The sequence below is a fragment of the Adiantum capillus-veneris genome, chromosome 1 (genome assembly GCF_014529385.1).
Source record: "Adiantum capillus-veneris isolate H3 chromosome 1, ASM1452938v2, whole genome shotgun sequence".
Lineage (NCBI taxonomy): Eukaryota > Viridiplantae > Streptophyta > Polypodiopsida > Polypodiales > Pteridaceae > Adiantum > Adiantum capillus-veneris.
The window spans coordinates 153344705-153361147 of NC_140931.1; the positions used below are offsets into that span (position 1 = coordinate 153344705).

The 16443-nt window shown below is 39.0% G+C and overlaps 1 pseudogene; it reads left to right on the top strand.

The window, feature by feature from the left end:
* Positions 1–4660: 4660 nt before the first annotated feature.
* On the top strand, positions 4661–7244 carry LOC147465827 (uncharacterized; annotated as a pseudogene).
* The last annotated feature ends 9199 nt before the right edge of the window (positions 7245–16443 follow it).

Below are 16443 nucleotides of genomic sequence, written 5' to 3' on the forward strand. Positions count from 1 at the left end.
CAAACACCTTGCCCCGTGTTCTATGAGATATGATGCCGCTTCCATTGTCTACTCAAAGAGCGTTTTGGACCACTTTCTAGAGTCATGAGGCAGCGAGGACCAGAGGTGTTTCGGATTGTTTTTATTGATCAAGCTACATGGATATAGAGAGAGCTTGTTGAGGACATCATATCAGATCCAGGCTTAGAGGTAGATCACATATTTCTTCACACTAGTCAGTGAACAACTAGAGGAGAAACTGTCACAGAAGATTTTGGATCCCATCCACACGAGAAGTATGTTGATTGATCAAGCAATTGAGTTAGGAACATCTAGGTGCCCATGACCATGGGTGGCCTCATAGCATTGACAAAGGTTGTAGTATAGGATCCGGATCACTCTAGTTTCACATGCGAGATGCCCAGTTAGAGTACTAACCACGGAGGATATTAGTCACTTTCTATAGTGAGTGATGAGGGATCTCCTCTGAGTTTGATCCCCTACCTCTGTTGATTTGTATCACTCATTGTATCAGATCCCCCCCGCCCCCCCCATTTCAACTCTCTGTATTCATACATTGTATCAAATTCACCACTTGTAACTTTTTGGTGTCATAGGTCATTTTGGCCGTTTGAAGATGCTAATATAACATTTTATTTCATTTCATTTATGTGTGTGTGTATGTGTGCGTGTTATGTTATTTTCCTCTTGAATAACAGATCTCCAAATAGATCTTTGAGGTCTCTTGGGATAGAATTCTACGATTAAAATCCTCTTCTTCTCTCCCTCCCCCCCCCCCCCCCCCCCCCCCCCAAATTTTTTTCTATATGTATGTGTGTGTGTGTGTGCGCAAGCGCGCATGGATTTCCTTATGTCTTTCTCTAAGGAGTAGGAGTTACTATCTTTTACTTAGTATGATTATGGGCTTATAGATTTGTTGTGTATATGTCATTGTAGGAAATAAAGACTTCCCGGTTTCTAATTTGAAAATTTAAGCATCGAGGGATACTTAGGCCTCAAGGGATACTTTTTCTAAATAAAGCGAACCTTTAAGGTTGTTGGCATCTAAAGTTTTTATTGTAAACACTAAGAGTGCATTGTTTTCTGAAGTAATTGTATGTTACAACTTGCTAATGTTGTGAACCTCGGACAACTAGAACCAAACACATCTAGCACCCAAGTCTGGGGTATGCAAACACGTTGCCCCGTGTTCTGTGAGATATGATGCCGCTTCCATTGTCTATTCAAAGAGGGTTTTGGACCACTTTCTAGAGTCATGAGGCAGCGAGGACCAGAGGTGTCTCGGATTGTTTTTATTGATCAAGCTACATGGATATAGAGAGAGCTTGTTGAGGACATCATATCAGATCCAGGCTTAGAGGTAGATCACATATTTCTTCACACTAGTTAGTGAACAACTAGAGGAGAAACCGTCACAGAAGATTTTGGATCCCATCCACACGAGAGGTATGTTGATTGATCAAGCAATTGAGTTAGGAACATCTAGGTGCTCATGACCATGGGTGGCCTCATAGCATTGACAAAGGTTGTAGTATAGGATCCGGATCACTCTAGTTTCACATGCGAGATGCCCAGTTAGAGTACTAACCACGGAGGATATTAGTCACTTTCTACAGTGAGTGATGAGGGATCTCCTCTGAGTTTGATCCCCTACCTCTGTTGATTTGTATCACTCATTGTATCAGATCCCTCCCGCCCCCCCCGTTTCAGCTCTCTGTATTCATACATTGTATCAAATTCACCACTTGTAACTTTTTGGTGTCATAGGTCATTTTGGCCGTTTGAAGATGCTAATATAACATTTTATTTCATTTCATTTATGTGTGTGTGTATGTGTGCGTGTTATGCTATTTTCCTCTTGAATAACAGGTCTCCAAATAGATCTTTGAGGTCTCTTGGGATAGAATTCTACGATTAAAATCCTCTTCTTCTCCCTCCCCCCCCCCCCCCCCCCCCCCCCCTCAAATTTTTTCTATATGTATGTGTGTGTGTGTGTGCGCGCGCAAGCGCGCATGGATTTCCTTATGTCTCTCTAAGGAGTAGGAGTTTACTATCATTTTCTTAGTATGATTATGGGCTTATAGATTTGTTGTGTATAGGTCATTGTAAAAATAAAGACTTCCCGTTTCTAATTTGAAAATTTAAGCATCAAGGGATACTTAGCCTCAAGGATACTTTTTCTAAATGAAGCGAACCTTTAAGGTTGTTGGCATCTAAAGTTTTATTGTAAACACTCAGAGTGCATTGTTTCTAATAATTGTATGTTACAACTTGCTAATGTTGGTGAACCTCGGACAACTAGAACCAAACACATCTAGCACCCAAGTCGGGGTATGCAAACACGTTGCCCCGCGTGTTCTGTGAGATATGATGCCGCTTCCATTGTCTATTCAAAGAGGGTTTTGGACCACTTTCTAGAGTCATGAGGCAGCGAGGACCAGAGGTGTCTCGGATTGTTTTTATGATCAAGCTACATGATATAGAGAGAGCTTGTTGAGGACATCATATCAGATCCAGGCTTAGAGGTAGATCACATATTTCTTCACACTAGTTAGTGAACAACTAGAGGAGAAACCGTCACAGAAGATTTTGGATCCCATCCACACGAGAGGTATGTTGATTGATCAAGCAATTGAGTTAGGAACATCTAGGTGCCCATGACCATGGGTGGCCTCATAGCATTGACAAAGGTTGTAGTATAGGATCCGGATCACTCTAGTTTCACATGCGAGATGCCCAGTTAGAGTACTAACCACGGAGGATATTAGTCACTTTCTACAGTGAGTGATGAGGGATCTCCTCTGAGTTTGATCCCCTACCTCTGTTGATTTGTATCACTCATTGTATCAGATCCCCCCCGCCCCCCCCCATTTCAGCTCTCTGTATTCATACATTGTATCAAATTCACCACTTGTAACTTTTTGGTGTCATAGGTCATTTTGGCCGTTTGAAGATGCTAATATAACATTTAATTCATTTCATTTCTCTGTGTGTGTGTGTGTGTGTGCGTGTTATGCTATTTTCCTCTTGAATAACAGGTCTCCAAATAGATCTTTGAGGTCTCTTGGGATAGATTTCTACGATTAAAATCCTCTTCTTCTCCCCTCCCCCCCCTTCCCCATAAATCTCTATGTATGTGCGTGTGTGTGTGTGTGTGTGTGGTGTGTGCGCACATGGATTTCCTTGTCTTTCTCTAAGGAGTATGAGATACTATCTCTTACTTGGTATGATTATGGGCTTATAGATTTTTTGTGTGTATGTCATTGCAGGAAATGAAGACTTTGGCGCTCTGTCCAAAATGAGACGCAACGATTCACTTCAACACATGCATTAGTGACATTCCCACTACAGTAGAGGTGAGGGCTTGTTCCTCAGTCAGGTTTTCGGTTTCAACACTATAATGGTACCTATTAACACTTATTTCTTAACATTTCAATCATCAATTGCTTTTTTAACTTCAATTTTTGTGGTAAAACTAAAAAAATAGTAATTTTACAATTTATAGTGCAGAGAATCTTGAACTATTTGGTGAAATAACACATTATCGCTAAAGAATCAGGTGATTGTTCTACTCATGGATCACATTTATGTTGTGAGGGTATTGCTGCTACAATGGGACAATGGGTCTATCAACTATTGTGAGTGTATTGTTCTATGGTTGAATGGGTCATTCATTGACTAGCTAATTGGATGAGTGAAAAGTTGTGCATCTCAACATTTTGAATGTCAATCTTTTGAAATTGTTAGTATAATTTTTGTTCAAATAAGATGTGCTTGCATGAATGGTGATAAAGATGCTCGTTTGCAATTTCCATTGCCAATTGAGGTGGGAAATTCTTCTTTCAGGCAATAAGATTGATATATGGATGTACAACGATTTAAAGAAGCACATTTTTTGGATGCTAATGAAGCTTAAAATTACCTCTTGCTAGGCTATTTACTTCTTTAGAGATAATTTGTTGAATAAGGAGTGCTTGTGTGAATGAGGACAAAGATGCTCATGTGCAATTTCCATTGCCAGCAGTTGAGGTGGGAAATTTTTCTTTCATGCAATAAGATCGATAGATGGGTGTGGTGATTTAAAGAAGCACATGTTTTGGATCTTGTTGAAGGTTGAAATTACCTTTTGCTAGGCCATTTACTTGTTTTTAGAGATAAAGATGATCATGTGCAATTTCCATTGCGTAAAGAGACTGGAAATTCTGTTTTAGATAAGAGATAAGACTGATAAATGGGTTTGGTGATTTAAAGAAGCATGTTTTGGATCTTGTTGAAGCTTGAAATTATCTTTTGTTCCTAAGATGTTTAGGTTTTTTTAGGAGCTATTTTGTTGGTTTTTAATGGATGACAATGTGAGAAACTTTTTAAGAAATAACATATTTCGGAATACATTCATCAAAGTTTAACATGAGGGCTTGTTTGTCGAGACTCTTGATTGCAAGGTTGGGCATCCCTATAGATTGTAAGGTTTGGGAAGAGAGAGAGAGAGAGAGAGAGAGAGAGAGAGAGAGAGAGAGAGAGAGAGAGTTGGGTCTTTGCATGCATTGTACATGTGTATTAAACTAGACGAGGGACTTGAGAGTATCTCATAAGGATGTGATGTATGTAAACTTATGTGCTTGATAATTTTTGCTTGCAAAGCATACAAATTCCATCAAAGATGAGTCAAAGTACTTTGCTTCAATTCTTTGAAAGGGGACAAAAGACCTCAGCTTCAGATGACAAAGCTTGTGCATCAGGTAACAAAACTGAAAAGAAATCTATGGGAGAGTTTTTGAAAGATATCTTTTGCTTAGATAGCGAGATGGAAGACATTGTGGAGATAGAGGATACTCTTGAGGTTGGCGTGGAGAGTTTGAATGCCCATACTATAGAAGAGATTGAAGGTGTAAGGCAATCAACTGATGCTCACACAATGGTGTCTCTACAACTACATAAGTGATTGCGCCAACAAAGGCTAAAAAGGTAACCGTGAGGATGTTTCGTCAAGAATGGGTAATTACGTATCCCTTTGTTTTCCAGGTCATTCATAAGGAGAAGGAGTTTATGAAATGAGCTTAGTGTACAAAGTATAAAGTAAGGGACCTTGGGGCAAAGGAAATGGTTAATGTAAAACAATCATGAAGAGTGCCATAAGAAAACATCATAAGTCCAAGGAGCATGTTTGGGCTGCAACAAAGCACTATAGCAAAGGTGGAAAATGGATGAAGACTCATGCAAAGAAAGTCATTAGCAAAATAGGCACAGGGTCATTACCGTCATGAAACTTGTATATTTCAATGCAAAAGAGGACCTGGCTATCCGTAAGTATGAGGGATTGCGTGGTTTGATCTATTCTTTGAATGTAGAAGAAATGCCCATTCAGCATGACTACTCCTCATATACTAATATGATGGCCGAGAAGGAGTTCATCTTTTGCATATCAAAGTATTTGGATGATTTGCAAAAGCAAAAGTTGTTGCAAAGCCCCTATTATGCATTGATGGTAGATGAGACTACGGATAGGTCTTTAGAGAAGCATCTCATCATTTATTTCTCTTTTTGGGAACCTAAATGTTCAGGCCGCTCCTCTGCTGAAATTACATTTGCAAAGCTACTCACAGTACCTGATGGGGTAGCATGAAAATGATGAAAGAAGTTGGACTTAACAAGCAACAATTGGTTGGAATAGCAACAGATGGAGATAGATCAATGCTTGGTTACAATGATGGATTGGTTGCAAAAATGAAAAGAGAGATGCCACATCTCATGAGTGTTCATTGTATTGCACATAGAGAGGCTCTTGCTGTACTTGATGCACTTAAATGCTTTCCTTCTTCCATATATTGATAAACTTGCTAACAAAGTCTATTCATGGATTTCTGGTTCTAGTGTAAGGCACACAGGTTTCCAAAGTTTGTTGAAGGAGATGCACTTACAAGTCTTAGAAGTTTTAAACATTCATGAGGTTCGATGGCTCGCACGAGGTAATGTGATGGAGAGGTTGACACAACTCATGCCTGCAATTCTCAGCTTTTGGAAAGACAATGGAAAGAGTTTGTATGAAAAACTTCACGTTTGTAAATTCCTCTTTTGTATATACATGCTGGCAGATGTGCTGAGGGATCTTAATGCGTTGAATACTCATTTCTAGAAGAATGTGGATATTCCTTCTATAAGTGCTAAAATAGAGGTAACTATTGCTTCTAATTTGAAACAAAAATTTCTTCAGCAGGAGTTTGGAAAAGGCAGTCACTTCTTGAAGAATTTCATGGATGCCACAAAGGACTGTGTTTTCGTGTATGTTAGTCATGATGGAAAGGAGATTTTGCATCAGCTCTTGTATGCTAAAATTCCAAGCAATGATGCAAATGGGTTGCCATTGGATAAGGAAGGGGGTGACGTTCAAAGTTGCATGAATTTTGCAAATAGGTTTGTCTTGAAAGTGATAGAATGTGTGAATGATCGATTTCCAGATGTTTATTTCTACAATGCAGCTAGACTTTTCAACCCACATTACTATCCTCGCAAAACAAAGATTGCATAGGAGATAAAATCCAGAGAGAAAAAGTTCTCAGAATGGCTCAAGAAATCGCTTGAGAAGTTTGGAAGTCTGGTTGACATTGACAATTGCAAGGCAGAGTTGCTTGGTGAAAGCATGACTGGGTGGACACCAAAGCTGTGTTCGGGACATCACTATTTGGCAAATTAATAGCTGCAATATGTTTGACAAAGATAGAAGAACCCAAGGCGTGTGATATATCATTGGATAGCTCTTGAAGAGGAGAATCTAAAAAGCTGCTTGGCACCAAATTTAGAATTAATTTGCAAAACTTTTACCGTGCGCCACGTCTAATAGCGCAGCTATTCAAAACTTGTAATCAACCCATAAAAGTGTACCACCCAGTCATGCTTTCACCCTGCTCTCATTCACAGATACATTGTATTACGGATGTGAGGGGATGAATATGTCAGATGCATGGCGTGTTTTTTGTTCTAATAAGAACTGGATGCAAACATACGTGAATCTGACAAAGTTGTGGCAGGTCATGTTGTTTCTTCTTGCGTCATCTGTATCATGTGAAAGAGGTTTCTCAAAACAAAATCTCATCAAGACGCGTGCTCGGGAGTTCTTGAATGTGGAAACTCTTGAAGCATTAATGCGTGTTTCATTGCTTGGACCTAGCATTGAGAATGTAGAATGGCAAAAGGTTTATGATGTCTGGAATCTTGCAAAACCAAGGAGGACATCGTCCGACTTATGAGTTTGTGATGCGATTCATCTTTCATTATTTTGATGGAATTCGCTACTAGAATATATTCGATTACTTAAATGGAGTCCATGTACTTTTGAAGGGACTTTGCTAATATGATCTATTAGCTTTATAGACAATGCGCTCAAAGTTGCATTAAAAAATCCAATGCCCATTCAATTTTTCAGTTGTTGATACAACATGCACTAACTGGTCGCAACAAAACTGACTTCTCTCCAGTTAACAACACGTTTTACCTCCTGTATATTTATTGAAGATGCAAAATGAGACAGCTTTGCCTATATGATAGCTGAGCTTTTACATCATCTTGTTTTGTTAGTTTTGCAAAAAGAAAATTCTTACTCTGTATATTTATTGAAGATACAAAATGAGACAGTTTTGCCTATCTGATAGCTGAATTGTTACATCACCTGGTTTTGTTGGTTTTGCATTTTGCAGGAATCTGGTGCGACTGGCATGTAAGCCACTCCTTGAAAGTTTTTCACAAGTGTGCAAAATCTTCTATAGTAAAAAATAACTACTAATTGCTAAAAAAGGATTTAGCTACCTCATGATGTTCTGACTCCTAAGAAAAGGGCAGGAGTTACATTCTCATGACAATTCTGTGAACGATGTGCTCTCTATTGGTGTATTCGAGTTTCTACAAAGGACTCATATGTATGTAGACTCTACAAATCAAAATGTTGGTCCAAACAACCATCTTGAAGGTGTTGTAAGCATTTTGGCACACGGCCAATGGCCTAGTTTGAAGGTGGCAACCAAGAAAGACAAGCTTATCTCAAAGTGTAATCCTTCATTTGGAAGGTAGTTTTATTTCTGCCCTATTTTTCTCTCGGTACTTGGGGCTACGACATCAATACTCTTTTGCTTGTTTTTAGAGGGAATCCCCTTGTATCAATGTCCGAATCTTGTTCGTCTTTTGCTTTTTTTTTTTGTGATTACTTGTCCATTGATCTCGGTTGTTAATTGTGTAGATCTAAGGGCGATGCGGTGCCATCATTTGTCAGAAGTTGAGGGTGAGTTTCTCCTGCTGCTGCAAGTTTTCATGTGCCTAGGGCTAAGACATTGACACTCTCTTGCTACTTGTGAGGGGATCCTCTCACATTAGGGTCTATATAACTTTCTCTTTTGCTTTGCTGGTTCTTTTTGTGACTGCATGTGACTGTTGTTGAGGATACCCTTTATTTGTTGATTTTACATTGTAAGGAATGCATGGTGTGTAGCAGTGGTCAATGCTTACTGGTTATTGAGGATTCCGGAGATGGGGACTACCATGCAGTAGCCGCAACATGTATGGTCACCACATGCTCTTGGGGGGGAGAGATGGAGTGGCGAGCTCCAATGCAATGCGAAGCAGCCACTAAGAAATGAAAATTTGGAGGGTTTCTTTAGAGATCACTGCAATATCATCTTGAGAGCGTTCTCCCTATCCATTGCATTGTAGTAGGCGATTCGTGCCTGGATGTGCTTGCATGATGCATTCGGCATATTTCAGGCTGCTAAATATATAGTTGTTCAAGCTCAGGTTTTTTGCAAGGGCCGTGATTCTAGATGCTGCAAGGTGTCATAAAATGGAAGTCTCTTTTGGGGTTCTTTGTTGGGATTAAAGCCCAAGTGGCCTCTTATATGGATATGGCCGGCCGCCCGCCGAACTCACTTATCACTAACTCTTTGTATATACTCACATATACTTTTGTGGATAATAAGGTTTGGGAGATAACCCTTAAAACGACTTCTCTACGTACTGTGTAAGCTCTCTGTGTATCTGTGTGTGTGTGTGTGTGTGTGTGTGTGTGTGAGTCAATCTACGCTCTTCTCCACGACTTCAATTGGTATCAGAGCAAGGTTCAATGCGTTTTTGCGTAATCGCGCGCATGCACTTTTCAGGCAAGTTCTGGATCTGGAGCTTGGAAATTCACACTCGGCGTTCCGGGAGTATTTCCATTAGGTGACTTGTGGTTTTACCCCCCTTTTGAAGCTGTTTATGCCCTCCAAATTTTGTTCTGAGCACTACATCAGAAGATAGGTTTCAGCCACAAAGAAACCCTTCTTGTGTAGATTGGCAAGCAGGAGGTGGTCGGCATCAATATCGGCATCGACATACATCACTCATTAGTCTTCAAAGCATCATCTATAGACCAGGTACACATATATATCATCAGATATATATATTGCAGTCTGCATTGCTACTTCTTGTGCTTGCCAGGTTCCAGGGGAGGTGTGGCCATACGACGGCTTGACACCACTGGCATGTATTGCAGATTGATGTACTGTGATTGTGGGTCTACTAGTTGTGAGCCACGCTAGTAGACAGACTGCCGCAGCGGTCATAGGATAGTGATTGGTCTATTGTAGGATGTATGCTAGTTCTGGGCAATTTGCTGAGCCAGCTGAGAGGGTCGTGTGTGAGATTTTTTGAAGCCAAGCATTGGGGGCTGGGTTACCCAGTGTGAGGTGGATTAGGTTGTTGGAGCTCCCCTCTACACGCATCCTCTTTGGTGACTTTTATCCCATAGGATGTATGAATTTGTGTAGACACTGGATTGCATCTTATGCGTCAAGCCGTTGAGGCATTGTTCAGGGTTCAGTCTTGAGACAGATACAGGTTCTGTGATCGCCCAAACAGGAGACGGTATATGCTTTCAGGATAGCATATTACAGAGATTTTTAGATTTGTCAGTGGTTAGCTATTTATGGTTGTTTTTTAGCTATCTTTTGATTTCCACAGCTCAGTTTACAGGGGAGACTCTGTCAAAATTTTTCAAAATACTGACAGTTCTTGAGGAGAGGTGTTCAGCTTGTTGTTTTACAGCTTGTTTATTATGTACAGAGGCCAGTTTACAAGGGAAACTCTGCCGGATTTTTCCCAGGAGTAAATAGTTTGGCAAATATGGCATCTTCTCAAAGTGAGACTCTTTACAACATAAAGAAGCTGGATGGCACAAACTTTCCATTTTGGAAGAAGCAGATTTGGCAGGTTTTGGTGCACAAAAAACAAGTGAAGCCACTGAAGCTCAAAGGGGAAAGACCAGAAGGTATGGCTGAAGATGAGTGGGAAGAGCTTGATGAGTTAGCTTGTTCCACAACCATGCTAACACTGGCAGAAAATGTTTACTTCAACGTAGCAGAAGAGACTACAACGTATGGCGTATGGCAAAAGCTATGTGGTATGTACGAGAAACAAAGTGCTGCTTCTCAGATTTACTGGCTCAAGAAATTGGTGGATCTGAAGATGAAGGAAGGGACAACCATGTCAAATCATCTCAATGAATTTCACACAATTTTCAGCCAGTTAACAGCACAGGAGATAGTCTTTCCAGATTCAGTGAAGGATATGTTTCTCTTAATCACTTTGCCAGACAGTTGGGATACTTTTCGTACAACGTTAACTAATTCTGTCGTGCCAAAAGGTCTTACAAGTGCCAATGTAGAAGGCAGCTTGCTCACAGAGGAAGTGAACAGGAAGAACATTGACAAAAGCAAAGGCAACAGTGCTTTGGTCATTCGAGGGAGACAACAGTTTAAAGAGAAGAAGGGTAAGAAGGCACAAAACCGAAGTAAGTCTCGTGACTCGAAGTCAAAGGATGACATAGAATGCTACCATTGTGGCAAGAAGGGTCACATGAAGAGAGACTGTACGAAGTGGAAACAAGAAAAAGGCAAAACAAAGAGTTCTGAGCAAGATGAAAAGAAGAGTTCAGTGAAGATTGAAGAGGTGAATGTCACATGATCTGGTTCAGACAGTGATTCTGGTATAGCATCTGGTGACATCTTCCTCACAAGAAATCTTGATTCTGTTTTCTTGACTGTAGAGCATGGACATGCTATGAGTGATTGGATTATCAACTCAGGGGCATCTTTACATGTTTCTTCGCACAAAGAGTGGTTTACATCATATGTGGCTACTAGAGATTATGTCAGACTTGGCAATGAGCAGGTTTGTGATATACTTGGAGTGGGAGATGTGCAGTTGAAGTTTCAGAATGGTTCTTCTTTATGGCTCAAGAATGTGAGACATGTTCCAGCAATCCGAAAGAGCTTGACCAGTATAGGAAAGTTGGATGATGCGGTTATATGATAGTTTTTGGGAACAACGCTTGGAAGATCTCCAAAGGCTTGATGACTATAGCACATGGAAGCAAGTCAAGAACTCTATACACTTACATGTTTCAGAGGTTAAAAACCATGTGATTAATGTGATTGAGTAGCCAAGTGTGTCACTGTGGCATCCTAGGCTGGGAAATATGTCAAAAAGAGGAATAGAAATACTTTCTCTTTATGGTTATTTGCCTGGCTTTACATTCAACATTTTGAGTTTTGTGAGCATTGTGTTTATGGTAAGCAAACACAGGAACCACACAGATCAAAGAGGAATTGTAGGGACGAACGGTTAGATCTTGTGCACCGTGATCTATGCGGACCAATGCCTAGTTTTTCACTAGGGGGAGCAACGTACTTTTGTACATTCATAGATGACTATTCTCGCAAAGTATGGGTTTACTTCTTGAATCACAAGGATGAGGTGTTCACGGTCTTTAAGACATTCTTGATGCTTGTGGAGAATCAAAGTGGTTAGAAGCTGAAGTGCTCTAGAACTGACAATGGTGGAGAGTACATTTCCAAAGCTTTTCAAGACTTTTGTGAAGCAAAAGGGATAAAGCGGGAACTTACTGCACCATAAAATCCTTCACAAAATGGAGTTTCAGAATGTATGAATAGGACCATACAAGAGAAGTTCAGAAGCATGTTGTCAAATGCTGAGTTGCCTGATGGATTTTGGGTAGAAGCAGTGGCTACAACAGTCCATTTGATCAACAGGTCTCCTAGTAGGGTTTTGGATAAGAGTGAAGTGGACGAGATGCTATGGACAGGCAAAGCACCTTCGTATAAGCATCTCACAGTCTTTGGTTGTGAAGCTTATAGCCATATTCCTAAGGAGTTCAGGAATAAATTAGAACCAAAGAGCAAGAAGTGTATATTTCTTGGCTACGGAGAATCGAGCGAGATGGGTTATCGGCTTTGGGATACTGAGTCCAGAAAAGTTATTCGTAGCAATGATGTGCATTTCAATGAATCCAAGTTTCACGCTAAGCCAGACAAGACAGAGGAGATCAGAAGAGTTGTCTTCAGGGAAGATGGACCTAGTGCTAGCACATCAAGACAGCATGGTCAGACTCACGAACAGCCTATAGTGGCTAGAGAGGCAGAATCAGTTGTGGTGAGACGTTCTGAGCGTGTCTCCAAACCACCTGATCATTATGTGCCATCTCTAAATTATGTCATGCTCACGGATTGCGGAGAACCATCTTGTTCCAAGGAGGCATTACAAGTGGTTGACTCGAAAAAATGGCAGTTGGCCATGCAATCAGAAATGGACTCATTGCATAAGAATCAAACTTGAAATTTGGTTCGGTTGCCTAAAGGTAAAAAGGCATTACCATGAAAATGGGTGTACAAGAAGAAAATTACACCTCATGATAATAAACCCAAGTACAAGGCATGGCTTGTTGCTAAAGGATTTAAGCAGCAGCAGGGTATTGACTTTGATGAGATCTTTTCTTCGGTTGTCAAGATGACTACTCTGTGGTGTGTACTTGTGTTGGTTGCTAAAGACGACATGGAACTTGACCTGATGGATGTCAAGACGGCGTTCTTGCATGGTGATCTTCAAGAAGAAGTTTATATGCAGCAACTAGAAGGTTTTGTTGAGAAGGGCAATGAAGAATTGGTGTTTCAGTTATAAAAGACTCTTTATGATCTAAAACAGTGATCAAGGAGTGGTATCGTAAATTCTACTTGTTCATGCTCTCTCAAGGCTACAAACGTAGCAATATGGACCATTGCCTCTAAACACCATTTTAGATAATTTGGGAAAATCCCGTTTCCCAAATTCTAAATGTGTATGCTAGGATTGTGTTATTTAATGATTTCTAAGCTCTAGTTGCCTTTAATTTATATAAATTATCATGATTGTATGAGTCTATTTTAATTCTCTACTATAAAATTTAAGAATAAACCTCCAATATAGTTTTTGGAAAGAGGATTTGTATGACATCAGTGCTTTTCAAAATACAACAAATGCTTCTAGAAGTATCTTCTCAAGAAATGAGGTGTCAAAAAACCAATTGATATGATTTTAAGCAGCATATAGATTGATTACAGCAATTAAAAAAGATAATATGTAAAGGCAAATACTATTAAACACGCTTGTCATAATTTGGTGACCTTAATCCATGTATAACAAAATACTTGGTCATGGTTTTGTAGCATGCTATCAAGTTTTAAATACACGATAACTTAAACAACATTCAAAATATATTTCACACTTAAAAAGTCAAAACAATACTATATAGTATCCTATGGCTATAAGACCATGAGATGCCATCTATTGCACCTATGGCCTTAAGGCCATATGGTGCTCTTTGTAGACATGTCTATGACTTTAATATGTCTCTTTATGACCTCAAGGCCATAGGGTTAGGATTGTTAGCTGGTCCCAACGTACAAAGAGGTCCAACCCTTCAAATCCATATGGGACTTTATTTATGTGCCACCCTATGTCCCTAAGGATGTAGGTTGTCTTACGGCCACAAGATGTTTTTTATGCCAATAAGAAACCCTTCTATGCTCTATGTTGGCACACTATGTCCCCAGGCGCACAAGGTGTGCCTCGTATGCTAGTTAGAAACCTTCTATTCTATATGTTGTCACCATATGGCCTTAGACCATAGGGTGCCCTCTGTGCTAGTAAGAAATCCTCTATACTCTGTGTTTGCACCCTATGGACCTAAGGCCACAAGGTACCCTCTATTCTAGTAAGAAATCCTCTACGCTCAATATTGAGACCATGTGGCCCCAAAGCCATAGGATATCCTCTATGGTAGTGAGAAAAACCCTCTATGATCTATGTTCACAAACAATTAAAAAATCTAAACAATATTATAGAGTATCCTATGGCCCTAAGACCATAAGATGTCATCTATTGCACCTATAATTCCATTTGGTATTTTATTTAACTATACAAATTTAGATGAGACATTTACTTAGATAAACTATCATAATTCTAACTTTGAAATTATTTCTTAACATAAAACTACAATATAAAAACTCCTAATATAAGTTTGTGCCAAAGAATCAATGTTAAGATGAATATTTTTTACATCAAGTACATGCTTTAAAACTTCACTCAAAGGTTTTAAAGACGGTGTCTCAAAAAAAGGAGGTGTTTAAAAACACCATTTGATGTGAATAATACGCATTGTATACATTGCTTATGTCAAAATAGTATAAAGTATGAACATAAAGATTACCATCAACTTGACAGTTTCATAAAAATGATGGTCTTCATCGCATGTACAATAAAAGACTAACTAGAAAGAGTATGATATCTCCAAGATCGAGGGTGTTCAAAAAACACCGTTTTGTAACACTACCAAATGTCAAGAAATTCTGATTGTTTGGATCACTTAATAAAGACAATTAATAAGAAGAAAAAGTTAACAATACCATAGAAGCATCAAACAATGAAACCAAAGAACTTGAATGAGAGAAGTCTCCTGACAATAGGATGCACTTCATTAAAAAAACAGCTTAAAGATGTTTCAAGATATCCCACAACATTCCATCAAGTTTAAATTTTGAAAAGTACACATTGCCAAATACTTGGTAGATGCTATTTAGAATACTTAACTAGTACACTTAAAATGGCCTCCTTCTCTTGAGAATTTGAGTCCTTTGAGACATATAACATTGCATTACATAGTGAGTCTCAGGATCAAGATGGAACATTACAAAATTTATTATGGTATAGTCTCTCTTGTCTTTAGCATACAACCATCCACATAACCATGGAACAATTTCATCTTTTAAAAAAATTTGAAGCAATTGAGTAGGTTGGTTCCAAAACTTTGGAAAAATAATATAAGTTCCTTGCATATTCCACATCACTCGATATGGACTATCATCAAATATTATAGTGTTGCCCCCATCTAAATAATCAAATAGCTTCCATATGGTCTAAAGATTTTTGTGATAGGCTCTTTTGTAACCGATCATGAAATTTGAATTTTGGCAGCACCGGTTATCCATAATCATCTTGAATTTGTGACTTTGTGTAGGAAAATAGGTCTTGATTATGTGTTGAGCTTTTTGTAAACGATGGCAGCTCCAAATCCAAACCTCAAAGAACTCAAAGCAAAATCTTAAGAAATACTCTGCATCTGGATGCACCACATACACCTCATTGTTATCTTCTACAATGCACATGTACTTGGTCCAAGTTGGCCTTGATTGAAGCTCAAATGTTGCAAGAAGCACACCCTCTAAATCCAAGATAAGCGTTCTTTTGTCCTGTTTGAAAGATGTTGGTAGATAATGAAACCATTGCTCTTGGTTTGAATGTGATATTTGATGTAATATGAAAGGGAGCTCCTCTATTTTGTGATAATCTAATAGCAAAACATTTTTTCTTGGAAGCCCTGAAATGATTAAAAAAAAAAAGTTAATATAGAGATCTTAAGTGTGTTGAAGACCTTAGGGACATAGGGTGCTAATTTGTGGTTACACTTAGTAAGTCCTATGCAAGAACACATGCCAAACTATGACCCTATGTCCTTAGATTCATAGGGTGTTGAGACCATAAAGTGAAATTCCCCCAAGGACATATAGGGTGAGATTTGACCTTATGAGCATGAAGATTGTCCTTGATGGCATAGTGAACTCAAATTTCAAAGCAAACAACTATAAAAGCTTTTTAAAAAAAGAGCATTTGGCACATGAAACTTAGAAGTTACTTATAGTATTGAAAGACAATTTAAAAAACTATTAATCATATACATATTCATATATCTTGAAACCCTAAGCACTCTAACAAAGTCTCTGAGTACATAAAGATCTTTGTAAATGACAAAATGTTACAAAACATTGCTCCATCATTTCTTGATATAGGGCTATTTGAAATCATACTGAATTTTTAGATGCTTTATATAACTCCTGGCTTCATGTACTTTGATCACAGGCTCCTTGTATCCCAATTTTTGGGCAAGCATGATTGCTTTTGTACCTTTCAAGGCTGATAATGATTTGATATTCTTTAAGACCCTTACTTTTTCTCGATCACGTGTTGAAAGTTTCTTGTCTTGACTTCGAGTGGACATTCCACTAGTGCTAGATGTTGTAACTTTCTCATCGT